The 19,158-nt window shown below is 42.7% G+C and overlaps 1 protein-coding gene across 3 annotated transcripts in view; it reads left to right on the top strand.

Moving 5' to 3' along the window:
- Positions 1-19,158, top strand: part of LIMCH1 (LIM and calponin homology domains 1) — a 559,635-nt gene that overhangs the window by 451,620 nt on the left and 88,857 nt on the right. The gene's annotated exons all lie outside the window — the stretch shown is intronic.

Raw genomic sequence — 19,158 nt, 5'->3', positions numbered from 1 at the left:
TACACTCACGCAAAAAGAATAAAATTTTTTAAAAAATACATAATAGACCCTGACTTTGTATCATAGTTTAAAATTTCTCCCCCCTGCTTCTATCTTCAAAACCAGAGCGTGGTGGGAGTGAAAAACGGGTGAAACAATGTGCAAATTTTAAAAAAAAAAAAGTTATCTTAATAGCCTTGGGAAAAGTACCTTCTTTTTTTTTCTTAGTCACTTTGTGAATCTTTTAGTTAAAATTTATCCAGGAAGCCATCATCTTTAAAGGATCCTGAGGTATTAGGTAGGGGAAGAGGAATGGGAACCAACATCGAGTGTACTCTGTGCATCTAGGAATGTCAATGATGATGAGAGAAAACAAAGAATTCGAAAAAGGCTAGAAATTTCAGGAATGTACGCTGCCCTTTCAGCACCTGAGAGCTCTATTTTGTAATTAAACATTAAACCCTTCTGCTACAACTCCCAATTCTGTGGCATGCTCAGGATTTTGGCGAGTTTAAACATTTAATTGTGTTTACTAAATGTTATGCTTACCTGGCAATTTTTCTCCCCTCTGTGGTTCTTTCTAAGAGAGCCCTGGTGGCATTGATTTAAAACTTTCACCTGCTAACCAGAAGAGCAGTAGTTCAAATCCACAAAATGTTTTTCCAGGAAGGATGAGGCAGTCTTCTTCCATAAAGATATACAGGCTTGGAAACCCTATGGAACAGTTTACTCCAAAGTCAGAGCTAATAATTCTATTCAAGAGTTTGTGAGTCAGAATTGACTGAATGGCAGTGGATTGAACACCTACTGCTTTTTAAATTGGTTCTGATTCATAGCAAACTTGCATCAGTTTCTAAGGCTGTACATTGCATTGGGAAGAGATGACCCTTCTTTCTACTACAGAGCTCCTGGTGGATTTGAACCACAGGAGACAGCCAGCCTTTGATTAGGAATACAACTCTCAATCATGGTTCCTAGTGTTTGGCTTAATTTTTAGTTATTTCACCTATGTTAGCTTTATGAATGTGCAGATCTGCTCTTGTCATCCCCCTTCAGATCCTCTGAGCATTGGAAGTCGGTCCAGCACAATGAGACATTCTCAGAGAATGTCCCCTGCAGCAACACAGCATTGCTTCTCTGGACACCCAGAATCCATTTGTTAGACAGATTTCCAGCTGCTTCTCTCACAGAGGCTTTGCACATACCCTACCACCAGCCTAGAGTGTCTGTGTCTCTGTCATATACTTGTTTTACCGGTCACAGAAAAGTTGAGAGTTGATTTAAGTTTTTCCACATTTGGGATCCTGCTTTTAATGTGGCAGAAAGTAGCTTAACAGGAATGGAATGCGTATCATGAAGAAGAAAAGGATTTTTGGTGCCTGTTAATAACACATTGAACTATGTGGATGCCTCTTAAGGCATTTAACCTTGGTCTTCTGTCATTTGATGCCCAGATAAATTCTGGGCACCACATCTTTGAACCCAATAAAAGACCCATAATACTTCCTGGGTCACATTTCTTAGTTGGTAAATCTGTTTGTGGAGAATATAGAGATAGTTCTTGGGGGGCGTAAACAGTTAAAATCTTGACTACTAACCAGAAGGTTGGCAGTTCAAACTCATCCAAAGGAGTCTCAGAAGAGAGGCCTGGTGATGTCTTTCTTAAAAGCCATAGGCTTGAGAACCCTACGGAGCAATTTAAGTAAGCATACATGAAATTTTCAAAAGTTAAAATCAATTAAGTGACAGTGAACAACCACAAGAGTGTAGAGAAATAGAGAAGGGAAAAAAAAGAGTGTAGAATGTAGGGAGTATAGGAGATGGACAAAGAACAAATCTTTGCATTATTATTACTATTAATTCTTCTTTTGAAAAATTACTCATTGTCACCAAGTCAGAACTGACCCTCCTGCAGGTTTTCCAAGATTGTACATGTTGTTCATAGGATCACCGTATGTCATACTCAGCTTGACAGCACCTAGCAACATCGCATGAGTGGATATTGTCCATGTTTTCTTTCAGAACCACTGTAAAATTTGAACTGCCATCAAGGAGTCGCACAGAGGGTTGGGGGGGGGGAACCCTGTTTGGGAGCTCTGGTGGCATAATTCAAAGGCATTAAGGGCCACCTCTCTGGTGACTGGACTCCACCAGCAGCTCCATCAGAGACGAATGGGTCATCTCCTCCTCACATGGGATTTATAGCCTCTGAAAACTCACTGGAGGGCCAGCTATGAACCATCTCTGACTTAACAGCTATGAGTTTCTTGGGTTGTTTTTTTTTTTTAAAAAAAATCATGGTGAAATATGTATGAAAAATGTTTGCTGGTTTTCACATAGACGATACAGCTATACTTATTCCTTTCACCAAGGTGTGTGACCATCACCATTATCCTTTTACAACCATTTTCACCGCCAGTAACAGAACCTTAGTACCCCTTCGGAAACTTTACCACCCCCCACCCCCAATTTGTTAGTGTGAACTAAATGAAAGTTCCCTGAGCACATTGGTTTTCCTTTCAGCCATTATACAAAGGTTTAATTTTTGAGTAATGTTTCTGTTTCTTGAAAAATTCTTTTTCCCAAGTATTCTCATATACCTTGTTTTCTTTTTTAACACTTTCAACAGAAAGGCACAAAGGGGCCTGATATTTAATTTTGAATGGAGTTTAGAAGCTCAGAATACCCAAGCTTCCTGTCAAAAAAATATATTAGGTGATCTTGTAGCCACAAGGGATAGAAAATTGGACTTCTTAACAATTGTGAGGAGTTTAACATTTATTAGAGTTTCCAGTGAAGTTTAAAAAACTATATAAACTACCTTTTCTTCTCTTTTATTTTATGATGGAGTTAGCTTAATTACTTCGAAATAGAAAACACTGCCAAAGAAGTCAAGCTTTTCTGTTTTGAAGAGGATAAAATAAGAAGTGAGATTCACTTCCCTTAAATTAAAGTGCCCTGGAGATTTGCGTTTTCTGGTTTGGCATTTCCCATTGGAGAGGTAAACTGTTTTTTTTAAACTAAATTATAGGTTTCACGTGATTATACTTCTTTTCTAATTGTTTTCATATGTTTCAGCACTCAGTCTGTTCTGCTAGTCTGTGAATCTTCTCAACCACATAGTAATTAATTACAGAGGGGAGAAACACACACACACACACACACACACACACACACACACACACACACACACACCCCTCTTCAAGGAACAATAGATATTTTAAAAATCTTTGGAGGAAGAGCACATGTGGTGAAGTGCCAGACATGTATTCCTCTCAGACGCTCCTTGCCAGACGCCTGGTTCCTTGGTTGGAACTGAGCAGATACTCCGCTATCAGGAACCAGCTTGACGCATCATTTGCATGAGCCTTTGTGACTCTGGATTCTGCTGCCCTTTCTGCTGAGATTTCTACTGTTGCCCAGGATATTCCCAGGAAGCCTAACAGGCTTTTCTGGAGAGCCCAGTTGCTTTCAATAGAACAAACTGACTGCCAACCTGAACTGGTTGCCCCTGTGCTGCCAAGTGAAAGGGAGCAAAAGAAACTGCCAATTTTCCCTTGATTTAAATCATTATCTCACTCACTTTGAAATGAATATGCCTTAGACATTTTGAGACAGGAGCTTCCCGCACCGCTTGCCCCCAGTTTTGGGCTCCTGTTCTCGTGTGCAATGATAGCCTTTTTCAGATGCAGCTGGGCAGAGTGGCCAGGTTGGAAGGCAGGGCCTGACACATCTGGCTTCGCTTTGGACTGCTCACCTTGTAAAAGAAGCAGAGCACCTCTTCTCAGTGCAACTTATCAAAGGATGGCTTGAAATAATAAAGTTTCAACCCTCCTTGAACATTAAGCCAAACAACCTCACATCTTTACTTAGCTTTTCTTAATTTAATAAATAAACTCAGATGGTTTGAACTCAAATTCATTACTGTCCAGTCAAAACCAACTTATAGTTGACCCGTTAGTCAATTGAAGGTTATTCATTTGAATGAATGTTGTTAAATACTGTCGTGTGAGTACAACCCATAGCAACCCACAGGACAGCTCTGAGCCCTGTCATATCTCGTGCCATCCTCACAATCTCTGACACATTCAAGCCCGTTGCCACAGTCACGTGTCAGTCCACCTGGTTGAGGGTCTTCCTCTCCTTCATTGACCCTCTACCTTTCCAAGTATGACATCCCTTTCCAAAAAATACTAGAAGCCTCAATATTCTCCTGCAGAGTGGGTACCATAATTTCTAGTTTGTGGGTTTATCAACCGCATGAGCACATTTAGAATATATTAGCTATTTAGAGGGTTATATATTAGCTATTTAGAGGGTAAGACTAATTTAAAGATCAAGTAAAATACATAGGAGGTTTGTGGTTATTAAAAAAATCAAGGAAAATACATAGAAACTTTCCCTTAAGATGTTTTAAAGGGAAAATTAAGACACGTGAATTCTGGAAATACTTGTGTGTACAATTCTGATTTGTCTGCCTTGTTTTAAAAGTATAAAAATTACAGGCTTGTTTATTCTGACTCATTGCAGCCCCTTGTGGGTCAAAGTAGAACTGGGTTCCATAGATGGATTTTTTTCAGCTATAGGTCACCAGGCCTTTCTTCAGATGTTTCTCTAGATGGAGTTAAACCTCCAACCTTTCAGTTGACAGTGGAGAATATAAACCATTTGCACCATACACCTTCCTTCTTGTTGTTTACTGTAGAGTTGGAGTCAACCCATGCTGATCCTCCAGAAGGTTTTCAGAGGCAGTTAATCACATGGGTAGAAATTGCCCATCCTCCCATGGAGCAATTGGTAGCCTTGAACTGCATGCCTTTGGGATTGCAGCACAGCTTCTTGCCACTAGGCCACCAGAGCTCCCTCCTTATGCATAGTATTTGTCAGTTGGTGGTCAACAGTGTCAGCCCAGAAATTGTGTCATTACTTTTTTTCCCCTTCTACATGAGTTTGCCTCCAAGCTCTGAGTTCAAGTGATTAGTAAGAAATCAGTTCTTTTCACAGATTTTAAAGAGGGTAAGGGGAAAGTCTAAAGAGACCAGATTTCTCTCTCTCTCTCACTCTTTCTCTCTCTCTCTCTCTCTCTCTCCCTCCTTTTGTCCCTCTCCCTCTCCCCCTGCTTCTCCCTCTCCCTCTTTTTTAAGCTCACATATCTAAATTGAAATCACTTGACATGAGTCCTGCCCCACTGGGCATGTAGCCTAAAAAGCGATGCCTTGGGGGAACTTGTAGCCTGATTGAGCTGGCATAAGGCATAAGGTACCAGCCTCTCCGTGTGCAGATTGGCATCTCAAGCTGACATGGCCATTTGCATAAATAGGTCTAGTTTGTTCAAAGGGTTCCTTCCAAGTTGGGGGAGATTGAAGCTCACAGTACCTTCAATCCAAAAGATACAAAGAATGCTGCTCCTGGATTAAAGAGGTTCAAAGTAACATCTGTTTCCACTCTGGGACTGAGATAGGACTGTCTTTTCTACACTTCAGCTTCTTCATCTTTCACCTGTGCTGAAAAGTACCCCATAGAGTGGCTATGGGGGGGGGGAGTGACAATGACTTTGAAAGAGGTTTGGAAACTGTAAAGTACTCTGAAAGTGTATTCATAATTCATTCTGCTAAGATTAGTAGCAGGCCAGTTACAAAACGTGCAATCAACACTTTCCCAAATGTTTGGTCTGCTGTATAACCCCGTGATTTCTGACATCAACAGTCACACCTTCATTCAGTTCCTGTAATCTTCTCTGCCACTGGGTTCAGTTGTTCGCTGGAAGGTGTCCCAGAAACTTAGACCCATCAGGGTAATGACTCATGTGACTGTAGGTGATACAGCCTGTTGTCGTAGAGACTGGTGAGCAGTGCAGCAGAAGGTCCCAGTGTCCCAGGATAGTGGACATCCACCCGAGTGCCCTAAATTAAGTTAGAGCGTGGTTGTTGGGGTTTTTTGTTTTTCTTAACCTAGTGATCTCAAGTGATAGAGTAGAACTGCCCCAGAGAGTTTCCCAGGTTTTCCTCTTTGCAGAAAAAGATCCTAAGATTTTTCTGCTGCAGAAGCACTATGTGGGCTCAAATTGCTGCTGTTTCAACTAGTGGCTAAGTGTTTGCCCATTGAACCATTTACTATGTACTACATAACGTAGCTCTGGTGGCCTAGTGGTAAGAAGCTGCGCTGTAATACTGAAGACACAGAGTTCAAGTCCACCAGCTGGTCTGCGGGAGGATGAGCAATCTCCTCTCATGTAATTAACAGCCTCTGTAAACCTGCTAGAGGGTCAGCTATGGGTCGGGTCCAACTCGATGGTATACAACAGCAGCAACAGCACAGCGATGAAGAAGGAACTCTAGGAGCTTAGATAATAGAAAGCTGTGCTGCTGCTCCGAAGGCCACACATTTTCTAAGCTCCAGCACTTCAGATCCATCAGTTATTCCACAGGAGAAAGATGGGCACTTTCCCCCTGTTCCGTTTATACCCTTAGAAAACTTTCATCTGTGAATTGGTTCTGACTTGATGGCAGTGTGTTTGAAACAGCCACTCAGAAGAAGAGCTGATAGTATATTGGATTAATCACTAGGGTGCTGGCTGGAAGGTCCGCAATTCACGTCTTCCATCTGCTCTCTCAGAAATCAGGAGTCCCTGAAACCCCATGTTCTGCTCTGCTCCATAGGGTCACCATGAGACAGAATAGACTTAGTGGCAGTGGGCGTTACAGTGGTTAAGCACAGGGGCTCTGAAGTCAGACTGCCTAGGTGTGAATCTTGATTTAGACACTAGCTTAATCTTAGCTTCCAGGCTATAAAATAGGAAAGATAATAACCTTGTTGTTGTGAGGTACCATCCCGTTGAGTATGAATCATAGCAATCTTGTGAACAATAGATCTGAACCCTGCCTGATCCTGTGCCACCGTCATCAACCCTGACACACTTGACCCCTTTGCTGCAGTCATTGTCAAGCCATCTGGTTGAGGGTCTTTCCAAACTCTTTGCTGACTCTCTACCTTTCAAAGCCTGATGTTCATTCCCAAGGAATAGACTCTTATAGAAACATGCTCAAAGTATGTGAGACGAAGCTTTGCCATCCTGGCCTCCAGGGAGGACACTGGCTTCACTCTTTCAAGACATATATCTTTGATCTCTTGGCAGTCCATGGGGTATTCAGTGTTCTTCTCCAACACCACAGCTCAAAGGCATCAATTCTTTGGACATCCTAATTCATTGTCCAGCTTTCAGATGCATGACAAATGATTGGAAATATCATGGCCTGAACATTAACCTTGTAGAATCAGTATTAGGAATAAATGGGTTACCTCTTAGAAAGACTCCTAGCCCAGGATAAGTTCTTGATAATCCTCCAGGGTTAATTCAATGGTCTGTCATTCCCTCACTGACAAACAGCCTAGTGCTGTATTCTCCAGGGTGCTGGCCGAGACAGTAAGGGAGCAAGTATGGAAGTGTGAGCAGATCCTAGGTGGGGCCAGGTCAGATATGTAACTCTAACAGCAGGATTTCATTTTTTATGAAATAAATTGATTCAAGAAATAAAGCAACCATTCCCCAAATGGAATTGTTATTGGAGAACAATGGTCAGCAATGAGACAGGGTTTTATTGGGCATGACTGTTAATAATTTGATTTCTCAAAGGGCAGGTGAAATGAAGGGCTGCTGTAAGATCCTATTCCTACCTGCCCTTTAGCTCAATAGCCCACCTGCTAGACAGCGTAGAAGACAGAGCAACAGAGCTGGGTCACCTGGTCAACCATACTATGCAGTGTTTCATTGATCATTTTAGCCTCAATCCAACTCATTCCTCTTCATGTTGAAGATGAGTTGCCCTTTGAAGGTATATATGTTACTCATAATCCTCTCTCAGAAAGATAAATAGTAGATGAGCTTTCTTTGAAAGTCACTAACTTACCATCCTTATGAACTTAGAAGATAACAAATAATGGCAACATGTTTTGCCTTTTCCCTCCTTTCAGTTTCTTTGTTAGAGTAATTTATGCAGAGAGAGAGAAAACATAAATGATAAAATGTTCATTTCACAATCTTTTAGTCGCTCCATCACTATAGATTAATTAAAAGCCAACCTCTTAGTGCATCCCCCAGCTTTAGCATATAGCCAAGTGGAACACTTTTGAAATGCAAAAGCTAAAATCTTATGTGATCATGTTATTGTTGTTACGTGCCATAGGGTCACCTGTGACTCATAGTCACCCTATGTACAGCAGCTCTGAATCCAGCACTATGCTGAGCCAACCTTACTTTCTCTGACACACCCAACCCATTACCCTAGTCACCAAGTCAATCTATCTCAAGGAGGGTCTTCCCCTCCTGTGCTGTCCCTCCACCCTCCCAAGCATGACGTCCCTCTCCAAGGACTGGTCCCTCCTTACAATATGTCTGAAATATTTCAGATGGAGCTTCAGAAGCCTTGCCTTCAAGGAGGAGCCTGGTTTCACCCTCTCCTGGACGAATCTGTTTGTTTTCCTAGCAGTCCATGGTATATTCAATACTCTTCTCCAGCACCACAGCTCAAAGGCATCAACTCTCCTTCTATCATCCCTAGTCATTATCCAGCTTTCTGACCCATAGCATTTACTTGTGAAGACCATGGCCCGGATCAGGGTTACCTTAGTCTCCAGACTGACATTATTTCTTTTTGGCATGGTCATCATAAAAATACGGAGTTGAAATTAACCGCAAACAATTTTCATTAAAATTTGGAAAATCCAACTTACTGGCATCAGAGCATATTTACATATTAAACTAGAAATAAAGGTAATCCTGCGATTTTTTTTCTGTTTGCTACCTCTTGATCAACTAGACCTGTTTCAGAACTTTCCTTCTCTGTGATTTTACTCTCTTCTTGTGTGATCTCTGAAAACCTACTCGGCAGTCAGTTATGAGTCAGACTTAATGGCAATGAGTTTGAAAGGGCATTATTATTATTATTACTACTACTACTATTTAGAAGCAAGACTGATGTTACACTTAAGGAGGAGAATTTGTTTAAGTTCCAAATAGGCATAGCTCGCTGTACTCTAACTTCCCAAAATAGAAACAAAAATAAACAGGTCCCGGGGACTGCTGCCTGGTATCCTATCCAACTGCCTTCCGCTAGGAATTGAAAACTTGGGGCCTTAAAGATCCCTTTGAAAGCAGAAAGATCTCATATTAACCCTCCCCCCACCCCACCCCCACCCCCGACAAAACATCTTCACACATTTTCCTTGAACTCTAGAATGTAACAAAGAGAAGCTGGGAGGACGAGGGCTGGAGGGTAAAGGAGGATGCAGGGTAGGCGGAGCTGAGCTGCTCTGCCTCTGGGTGCATGCCTTGCGTGGCCATAAGCTCTGCCAGCTGTTTCAGGTTAGCGCGGTGCTGCAGGAAGCCTTCCCTCCACTTTGCCATCTGGTCCCTAGCCTAGGTGTGCTGCCCCATAGCAGCACCCATCCCAAGCAGCTGCTTTTCTTGGGGCCAGTTCCTTGATAATCTAATTTCTGCCATGTCAGTCAAAACCTCAGTACTTCCTGCGCACTTTCCTGTTATCAAAACAATAATAACAAAACCCCTCCCTAGCTGTCACCAATTCCATAAAAAGAATTTGGATCATCACGCTCAGAGCCATCTAGGACTCTGCCTCTTTGGCACTAAGGGACCCCTGGAAATGCATTTTGCGTGTTGCTAGTACCTGGTTAAATGCAGTGTTTGAAAGCCCAGCCTAATCCTGCTTCCTTTTTGGACTGAAATGATAAAGAGGTATCATCAGAACTAATGATATTGAGAAGATTGCTCGCTAACAACCCAGGTGTCTGTCTGGAGATGGGAGTTTTTGGGCTTTTGTTCATGTGATCACATGTGAAGCCCCGTGTCCTTTTGCTTTAGCATTCAAAAGCACTTAAGCGATGACAAAGACACCATTCGGGATATCATCCTGCGCAAAGAGAACTCCTTCCTGACACGCCCACATGGCAAAGATTCGGAGTCGGACGATGAAGCTGGGGGTCGGCTGCCGGATCTTGAGAAAGATGATTTTGCCGCCAGGAGGGCGAGGATGAACCAGCTCAAGCCTGCGGTGCCGCTGAATCAGCTGCTCTACGGGCCTTATAGGAAAAACGAGCCGGACCACCCAGATGGCAGCAAAAAACTCTCAAAGGGGATGCCAGAAAGGAAAAATAGAGAGTATCAAAGGTGTGCAGTGTGTGTGTGTGTGTGTGTGTGTGAGAGAGAGAGAGAGAGAGAGAGCGCCAGCGCACGAGGAGGGGAGGCCTGTTTCCCTCTCCTATGCCAGTGTCATGCCGTTTGGAATGGTAGTTTATTCTGAAGTACAACTCAAGGCGTCCAATCTCTTTAAAGGCAATCGCCAGATATTATAGGAGCGATGTCCAACATAAGGCTGAATTTTCCAACTAAACATTGAATGGCATACATGTGCCATATATCTAAACATGTCACCACATATGGGTGGTTCTGTCAGAGCCTGGCATTGTTGGCATAATACACTTATGCCATTGCCTTTCAGGACCAGCTGCTTCTCAACACTGCCCCAGCCCATCCCTAGGCTTGTTTTGTTCTTCTCTCTCATTAGATCCTTCTAGATGTTGGAAAGGAAAAAAAAAAGAAAGAAATAGGAGACTTGCTCCTTCTTCCCCCAATTCCCTCTAAACAGCTTGGGCATTTGGTGATGGGTATTCCTCATCAAAAACACTCTTCACATGTATGGAACAGCCCATGTCTAGTTCTCCTACATGGAGATTGTTTTCTAGTGGGTTTCCTCTTCTCAGCCTTCCATTGTGTCCCCAATATTTATTATCAGTGAATCTGAGAAAAACACATTGAACAAAGAGGGAATTTTGCTAGTGATTTTTATCTGAAGAGGGAGATGATTTCATGTGGGTTATCAGCTTGCCAAATGGCATCCTGTACAGTTTGTCATTCTGAAAGGGTTTCTTTTAATATCAAACTAGGTAAGAGTCTGCATCTTCACTATTTAATTGCCTTCCTCCCCCTCCCCCAATTGCTTTAGAAGTCTTATAAGACTCTTCATCTAAAAGTATCAATATCTCAGCTGTGTTTTATACAATTAAAAATAATTTTATGAAGGCATCCAGTTTGGAAAATATGGCTCTTGTGTGTCAGGAAGTGTGAGGATGACATAGGACAGGACTGGTTTCAGATCTTTTGTTCAAAGGGTTGTTATGGGTCATACTCAACTCAATGGCACCTAACACCACCAACAATAGTGTACTAGATAGAAAACCCATTAAATATCCTCTGTAGAACAGGGATTGATGGTGGTAGTGGTGGTGGTGGTGTTTATGTGTTATAGAGTCAGAACTAACCTGTAGCTGCCTATGGGTTTTCAGAGATACTTAATCACATGGCACCTAACAACAATAAATCCCCAAAGAGGAGTCGCCCATTTCTTTTCGCCGTTGAGCAGCTGGTGGATTCAAACCACGTGCGTTTGGATTGGCAGCTCAACTCCTTACCAGTAGGTCACCAGAGCTCCCAGAAGAGGTATTAGAGCATAGAAACCTGGCATCATTTTCTCCTATGACACATTATGGCTTCAGCAGATTCTTGGCATTTGAGTTCCTTCCTAATTGGCCTACCTCGTAACAAACCACTCTTAGAGGATCTTGTGGGAGAGATCAGTAGTCACAAGTAAAGAAAAGACTTTTTGATAACCAGCTAGCATCAAGACATGTTGATGGGGGTCAGTAACTTGAGTTACAAAAAAACACTAGCTTTTATATTTCCCTTTTTTACCCCTTCTCTCCCAAGCAGTTTTAATTCTTAATCTTTCCAGCTGCATTTGCCCACTGTCACATGACTGGGGCCCTAAGTCTAGGGTAGCCTGAGACATCTCTGGGAACATTAAAGAATATTTTTTCTATTTTTTTAAGTCCTGATAATCCTTAACTATGCCCTTCATTGATCCCCTTCTCCAAGCTAAAGAAAATGGAAAATTCTGTAGCCTCAGAACCAGCCCATAGCTGACCTTCCAGCGGGTGTTCTCGGCCTTCTCCCAGTGAGCAGCTGGTGGATTCGAGCCACATGCCTCTTACTTACATAGACTCTGCAAATAATTCTGGTAACAAAAAACTTTATCTTTGTATCCTGGCTTGGATGGTATATTTTTAAAAAAATAAATAGATGTTGTTTATGTGTACTGTTGACGCAAGAAGCATATTTCATTAAAATGTATTTTATGTAATAGAATAGGTATACTTACCGGTCCCATAACTTTAGTATGAATTACAACTATGTCACCATTGACTAGCTAATGTGCCTTTCTTAGAACAATTGGAAATATAATTTTATCATCAAGGTTAAAAATTATCAGCACAATAAACAAATATCTTCAACTGTAAATTCAAGATGATGACCCTATTTATCCTTCTAGTTTCCATTGGCCAAATTTGATTAGCTATCATCAACCAGACACTGAATTCGACCATTGAAAATTTTTGTGAATAGATTTAAATGCACTTCCTGGCAGCTATGGGTTTATGGTTGAGGCGTTAAAGCTCTGAACAATGATCCGGTTATCTCCACACTAATCTTAGAATTTGGATCATGCAGAGCTCGTTAAAAGCATTTTACTGGTGCAGTAAAAGACATTCCAAAAGGCTGAGGGAGTCAATCAGAAAACTTGAATTCATTACAGGAACTTGAATAGTGTAGGAAATGGGCATCATACCGTCAGCCGAAATCTCATTACCATTCTTAATAGTCTTTCAATGAGCCCTGGCTTCTTTTCCTAGACTCAACTAGAGACAGTCATCTGGTGGAAAAATTCGGCCTCGTTACAGTGTTAAGAGAGTAGCATGAAAGCCATCCCAGCTGCAATTGATTCCATATTACTGACACAGGAAAAGGTGCTCTGTCATTTCCCTCTGTCCTCCGCCTCTGAATTTCCATGCTTGACGTTCTGTTTGTCTGCTCCCCTTCCTTGAACCTGATTTTTCCCAATGACGTGGGGGCTGGATCCAATTGGCAGAAACCAGGGCCAGGAAGTGGATGCACCCGTGTCCTGCGTTATGCGGGCTGCAGAGGGTGAATGTGCAGAAGGCGGCCTCAGGAAGATGCCTGATCTCCACAAGGATGACCTGGCCCAGCGGCGCGTTCGGGCCAGTCTGGCCCCGCACCGGGAAGCTCCGAGTTTTGTCACCATCTCCAAGATCACAGAAGCCGACTTGGAGACGTGGGAGAGACTGAAAGTGTCAGAGAAGACAAGGTGTGTCCTGGTTTCCCATGGGCTTGCTTCCTGGCAGGGCTGTTCTTGAAATTGAAATGAAGTTTAGTAATGTCAAAAGTTAGAAGCCACGTGGACAGAAAACATCCTCTTGGGGCTTACCAATTTATTGTGGATGGTTATTGTGTAGACTTGCTACTGCAAAACGTTTCAAAGTGATTTTTTAAAAAAAAATTGTAAATATCATTGTATCTAGACCTTCTTATGCCATCATTCATTATGTTCGGAGTGATACTTTGAAAGCTATGGAAGCTTGGAGCACCATTTGCCTGAATCACAAAATGATCATTTCTTCATTTGATTGATTAATGAAACTAATTTTGTTTCACCAAAGAAGTGTTTTCTCTTATATATACATACCTACATATATGCATGCATATATCTATACATACATGTATAGATATAAATGTGCCTAGGTACGTGTGTGTATATATGTGTTTTTTTCCAAGAGAAAACACTATAATATTTGTGTATGTGTGTGTATATAAACTCTGGTGATTTAGTCATACAGAATTGCTAAAGGCACACAGTTTATATCTACCAACTGCTCTGTGAGAGAAAGTTGGGCAATCTTCTCATGTGTAATTTGCTGTCTCTGAAAGCTCACTGGAGGTCAGCTATGAGTCGATTCCAACTCAAAATTACATAGCCCCATACAGATACATACATCTCTGCGTATGTATATAGAATACACATTATATATATATATATTCACACACACTTTAACTGTGGCTATTCCAACATGAAAAACTGCCCTTTACATTGGCAGTGTGTTATTTTTTATTTCTGTTCTTAAAGCGGGCACTCTGGTGGCATACAAGCGAGTTGAGCTCCTAACCCAAAGGCTATGACTTTCTGGAAGCTTGAATCCACCATCTGCTGCTTGGGAGAAAGATGTGCAATCTCTTCCCATGCAGTTTATAACCTGAGAAGCCGCTGGAGGGTAACTAGAAGTCAGTCCTGACTTGATAGCAGTGGTGGAGAGTTAACTACATGTGCTATACATGGCATAAATGGCTGAATTCTCCACTGCCAGCCAGAGGGTTGGTGGCCTGACCTCTCCAAGAGGTGCACCTCGGAAGAAAGGCCTGGTGATCTATTTCCGAAAGATCTTAGCCTTGAAAACCCTCTAGAATAGGACAACTCTGCAAACATGGGCTGCTATGAGTTACAAAGGACTGGATCACAACTAGCAAATGTATTTAAAAAAACAAACAAACACTAAAAATCTCTTCTTAACTTACACTTTGCCTTAGAAACCTTTGCAACTTATTTCCGATTCTGACCAGGGATGGAGATGTGCAGCACATCTGCACCCCTGAACCGTCCCCAGAAATCAAAGCAGAAACAGCCATCCGCGATGATTTTGCCAGTCGCAAAGCCAGGGCCTATAAGAAATCTTCCAGCCCCCGGCAAAAGTTTGTGCACTTTGGCCCCGTGACGGAGATCGACCAGCAGAAGTGGAAGCGGCTCAGCATTGGCAAGGCTGGGCCCAGGGAAGAGGTAAAAGAAGTCATCGGTTACAGCAGCAAGATTAAATCTTACTCTGTGGCTGAGGCCTCCGTGGCCACGCCCAGCTTTGAGGAAGACCGCCTTCCGAACCCACAGAATGGCCACAGGTATTTTCCACCAGCTGTGTTCAAGCAGATCTGCATGGGAGCTACTGCTGCTTTCATTTGTGTACTTATCACGTAATATTTTACTGTGTGGTAGGTGAAAAAAGCCCACAGCAAACCAGTGTGTCCTTTAACAGTTTTCATACAGGTGACTGTGCCATTGGCTACAACTCTTGCCATGTGTTAGCACTCACGTTACCTCCTATTGGGGTTTTCTGTTGACCTAGCTTTCCTTTACCCTCTTTGCCTTCTCTCCTTTGCTTCTCAGTGACTGTTGATTGCTTTGGCTGATTTAATTATGTTTTTAAGGGAACATATTACTTATGGGTGCAGCTGTTTCTTTCACAAGCCCATCTACTATTTGGCTGTTAACTGGAAGACAATGCCGCTCAAATTCCAAGTTCAAAGGCTATCTTAGAGCAATAGTTGTGGGAGTTCCTCTAGTGTCTATTAGTCAAAAAGGGCTGGCCATTTTTAGGAATTTGAATTTGTGCTCCCATCCTGTCTGAGACTTTCTACTGCATCTCTGCTCAGAAAGGCCGGGCACTTTCTAGTTCTTCTGACCTCATGTTAGAAGAGGTTGTGGTTCACGTAGACTTTTAGTCCTGTGGGATAGGTTTCTCTGTGTGCCTTTGATTTCTTTCATTTTCTTTCACTCCAGATGAGTACAGACCAGTAGTTACGTCTTAGATGGTCACTTGTAAGCAAGCTTTTAAGGATCCAGGTGCTACTCACAAAACTAGAATGTAAACATTTGTGTCTGTGTGTCTGAACTACATTAGGCCAATCAACCAATTTGTCTCTTAAGACTATCAAGTATTTTGATCCAGTGAGCCAGTCCCTTAAGTCGTTTAGGTATGTCTAGGAAGCTCCCACTGTTGCTTTTAAAGAGTTTACTGGAGGATATGAAGAAAACCTGTAGAGAGAACAGCATTCTAATAGGCTCCTTCACTGAATGCTTAGAAATAACATTAGCAGGTCTCCGTGGCAGGGGGAAGCATGTGTTTGAATTTAAGTGGCAAGGGTCCATTCTAGTTCTGTTTTCCCCAGAATCATTGCCTGGGAATGCCAATAATCCCGACAAATGACCTTTATCCCTTGTCTGCATTAAGCATTGTTTTATTAGCTGAAACGACTGAATCAGGAATGTTGCGAAAACATCAGTAGTATTTCTCACAAAGACATAATGATTAAAAATCTGTTTTAACTAGAATTTCCCTCTTTCCTGTCCCAGGGAGGGAGGAACAAACAGATATCAGAAGCATTAAGTTCAAAGTTAGGTTATCTAAGGAGACACACAAAAACAATAAAGGGTGCATCCCTCTCCTACTTCTAAAAAAGTGTATAATAAACCATGACTGAAAGGACTCTTTCTTTGGGAGGGATGTGCCTATAAGACAAGGGTTTCCTTGGCCGAGTTACAGCCCCAGACTCTGAGGGGAGACCTGGACAATGACCTGCAGATACATCACTAGTTTTCATCTTCACTGCAGGCTTCCCGGCTTTCAACCCTCAGGCCCATTTGGGGGTTCAGTTCTGTGGAACAGTCTCTCTTTCATGAGCAGATGTGGGACATTTGGAAGACTCCAGGTCATCCAAGGATCCTCTATTCCACCTGCCTAGTGGGAGCCAAGCAAGGCTCTCTGTGTTAAGAGATAAACTCTTTCATGCTTTGTCCTTGAAATCCAGAGTAATGAGCTTTAATATAGAGAGGAAGTTTCTTGGTTCTAGCACACATTATAAGGAGAACTCCACTGAAGAGGGGCAGAACCCTCACTCACCAGAAACACATAGGTGGAGTTTCGGTGTCTGGGACGGTCCAAGGAGCTCTGGTAGCCTAGAGGGAAGGAACTGCCAGGCAAATGGTACATGGTTCGAACCCACAAGCTGCTTCAGGAGAGAAAGATGAAGAGTTTCTTCCAGTGCATTTTAAACCTGCTCGAGGGACAGCTGTGAGCCAGTTCCCACTTGATGTTATGCAACAACAATGAGGTCTATGAGGATTAGACAGGTAAGATGTTACTGAGAAATGCACCCTTGAGCCTTTGACACGTGAGAGGGCTGCTCCATCTCCTGAAGGCAAGGTAATGGGGGCTAGCTTGACTTCTCAGCCCTTGCCAGAGGTCATGTTGCGTGACTTCCATCTATCTGATTATGTCAGCCTTACTAACTGGCTTTTGGAATGAGAGCAACTATCTTGCTTAATCATCAGCTTTTTTCAGTCCCAGTGACTTTCTGTTTTCCTGACCCTCTTTCTTCTTCTCTCTTGCCACCAATGCTACTTGGTTGTCAACAGAACAGTGAGCTCTGGAGTCAATGACTCTTGCAAGAGGGTCTCGAGGCTGGCTCCTGTGTTGGAGAATCAGGAGGAGGGTGTCTGCTGTCTGGGTACATGCCCTGGGAAGACGGAGGAAGGTGAGGAGCATCACTTCCTGGGTCAGGCTTTCTGCTGCCAATTTTCAGCTAGGAGTAAAGCAGCTCTCTCTGGCTTTAGTTACATCTGAACAGCTGCCCCAGGATGGCAATGAAGACAATGAAGGACTCGCCCAAAGAGACCCTGCAGTGCCACCTAGAGCAGGATGCTCCAAGGGGAGGGAGCAGCCACTGTGAGCACCCTGCCTGCAGTCCTTGTTGTGCTGCCTCTGCTGTGTGTGGCTCTTGTTTTAGAGGAAGCAGCTTAGAGGCGCACTGTGCAGCTGATGACTGGTGTGGAATGAAGTGAGGCCACTTGAAGGAATGTGGCCATCCCAGGATCCCAGTTCTGCTTTCTGTGCCTCCCTGGAATAGAGATTGTAGCTTTTGCATGGTTTTTAGTGCTTTCCTTCTTTCATCCTCTCAAGAATCACCGTCAAGGTGAATGAATCCGTTCTCATGTAAGTACCAGCTGCATGATGAAGCCTCATGCCATTCAAAAGAGCAGCCTCCGGCCCAGCTGCTGTGTGTGCTGCTGCCTTTGGGGATACTGGCTTCTTCTGTCTTGAGTTAATGCCAGTGAGTGATGCTACTGAAAATAGCCTTAGCAATTTGTGGCCTTTGACTGGATGGACTAATGTTGCCCTAGTTGGTACCCTTTGGCCTCTGAGTGGAAGGCTTTGGAGAAAGAAGAGAATCTGGAGAACATGACAGCTTCCACGTGGCATGACAGAGGGCTGAAAGATCAAGTAAAGCTCCCTGGCACACAGCAAAATGACATGGTGATTGGGAGAACGGAGGTGTCCATCTCAAACCAGTCCCTTCCGGTTCCATTTGCAAAACAACAGGATGGGGATGAACCTGCAAAGGAGCCACCAGTGAAAGATAAGAGGTCAGAGGTTGTTTTTTGCCCATGCGTTGCTGTTTCTTCAGCCTGAGCCTTGATTCCCTCTGAGCTTCCAATGCGCTATTAAATGCATCTGCTGTTGCCAAAAGCAAGGGCATGGTTCAAATTGACCAGGTCTAGTAAGAATGGGTGTGGAAAGAATAGTTCAGTGGTGAATTTATCCATCACAACATTCTTTCTGCTTGGTTTTGTGGACAGCATAAATGAGAAACACTTTTCTTCCTGCCCAGCTCACAGAGCAGCTTTCTGGTATAAATGGATTGGACTTATTTCTGGTCTAAATGATTCCACATTGATTTTAAGAGAGTCTTCAAATCCAACCAAAAGACGCATACTGCTTATAAAAGGTCTTATTTGCTTTGTTTTTATTTCAGTATTAGCAAAAATGGGTGCCTTCTAGAGGCAGGGTTTCTGTCCCACACTCCTGACTTAAAATGAAGACTAGAGAAAGAAATAATGCTTGTGTAAGGTTTCTGTTATGGTTTCGGGGTCTACACACAAAATCCTCAAATACCATTTAATCACAGTGTGATCTTTTTGATAAGTGTACAGAGGACGAACTGAGGAGTGTTTCTGCTTAATCATAAGTTCCACTCTAAAATGGGAAGTGATGGAGTTCCGGTTCCACTTAGTAGAATGGGGACTAGAGTAGAAGTCAGGAGGAAGTGTAAGTAAATAAACTAATAGAAAAATTAAAATATATATATACACAGACACACATATATATAAAAATGTATGTGTACATATATATATATAAATGTATGTGTACATATATATAAATGTATGTGTACATATATATAAATATATGTGTTGTTGTTGTTGTTATGTGCTGTCGAGTCATTTGCGACTCATAGCGACCCTATGTACAACAGCCCTAAACTCTGCTCTATCCTGCGCCAACCACACTGCCTCTGACACACCCATCCTGATTACCCCAGTCACCGAATCAATCCATCTCATAGAGGGTCTTTCCCTCCTGCGCTGTCCCTCC

Source organism: Elephantulus edwardii, unplaced genomic scaffold, assembly GCF_000299155.1.
Source record: "Elephantulus edwardii isolate Elephantulus edwardi_28Jun2011 unplaced genomic scaffold, EleEdw1.0 scaffold00222, whole genome shotgun sequence".
NCBI classification, from domain to species: Eukaryota; Metazoa; Chordata; class Mammalia; order Macroscelidea; family Macroscelididae; genus Elephantulus; species Elephantulus edwardii.
The sequence above is the reverse complement of the archived record's forward strand: the minus strand, read 5'-3'. Positions and strand labels throughout refer to the sequence as shown.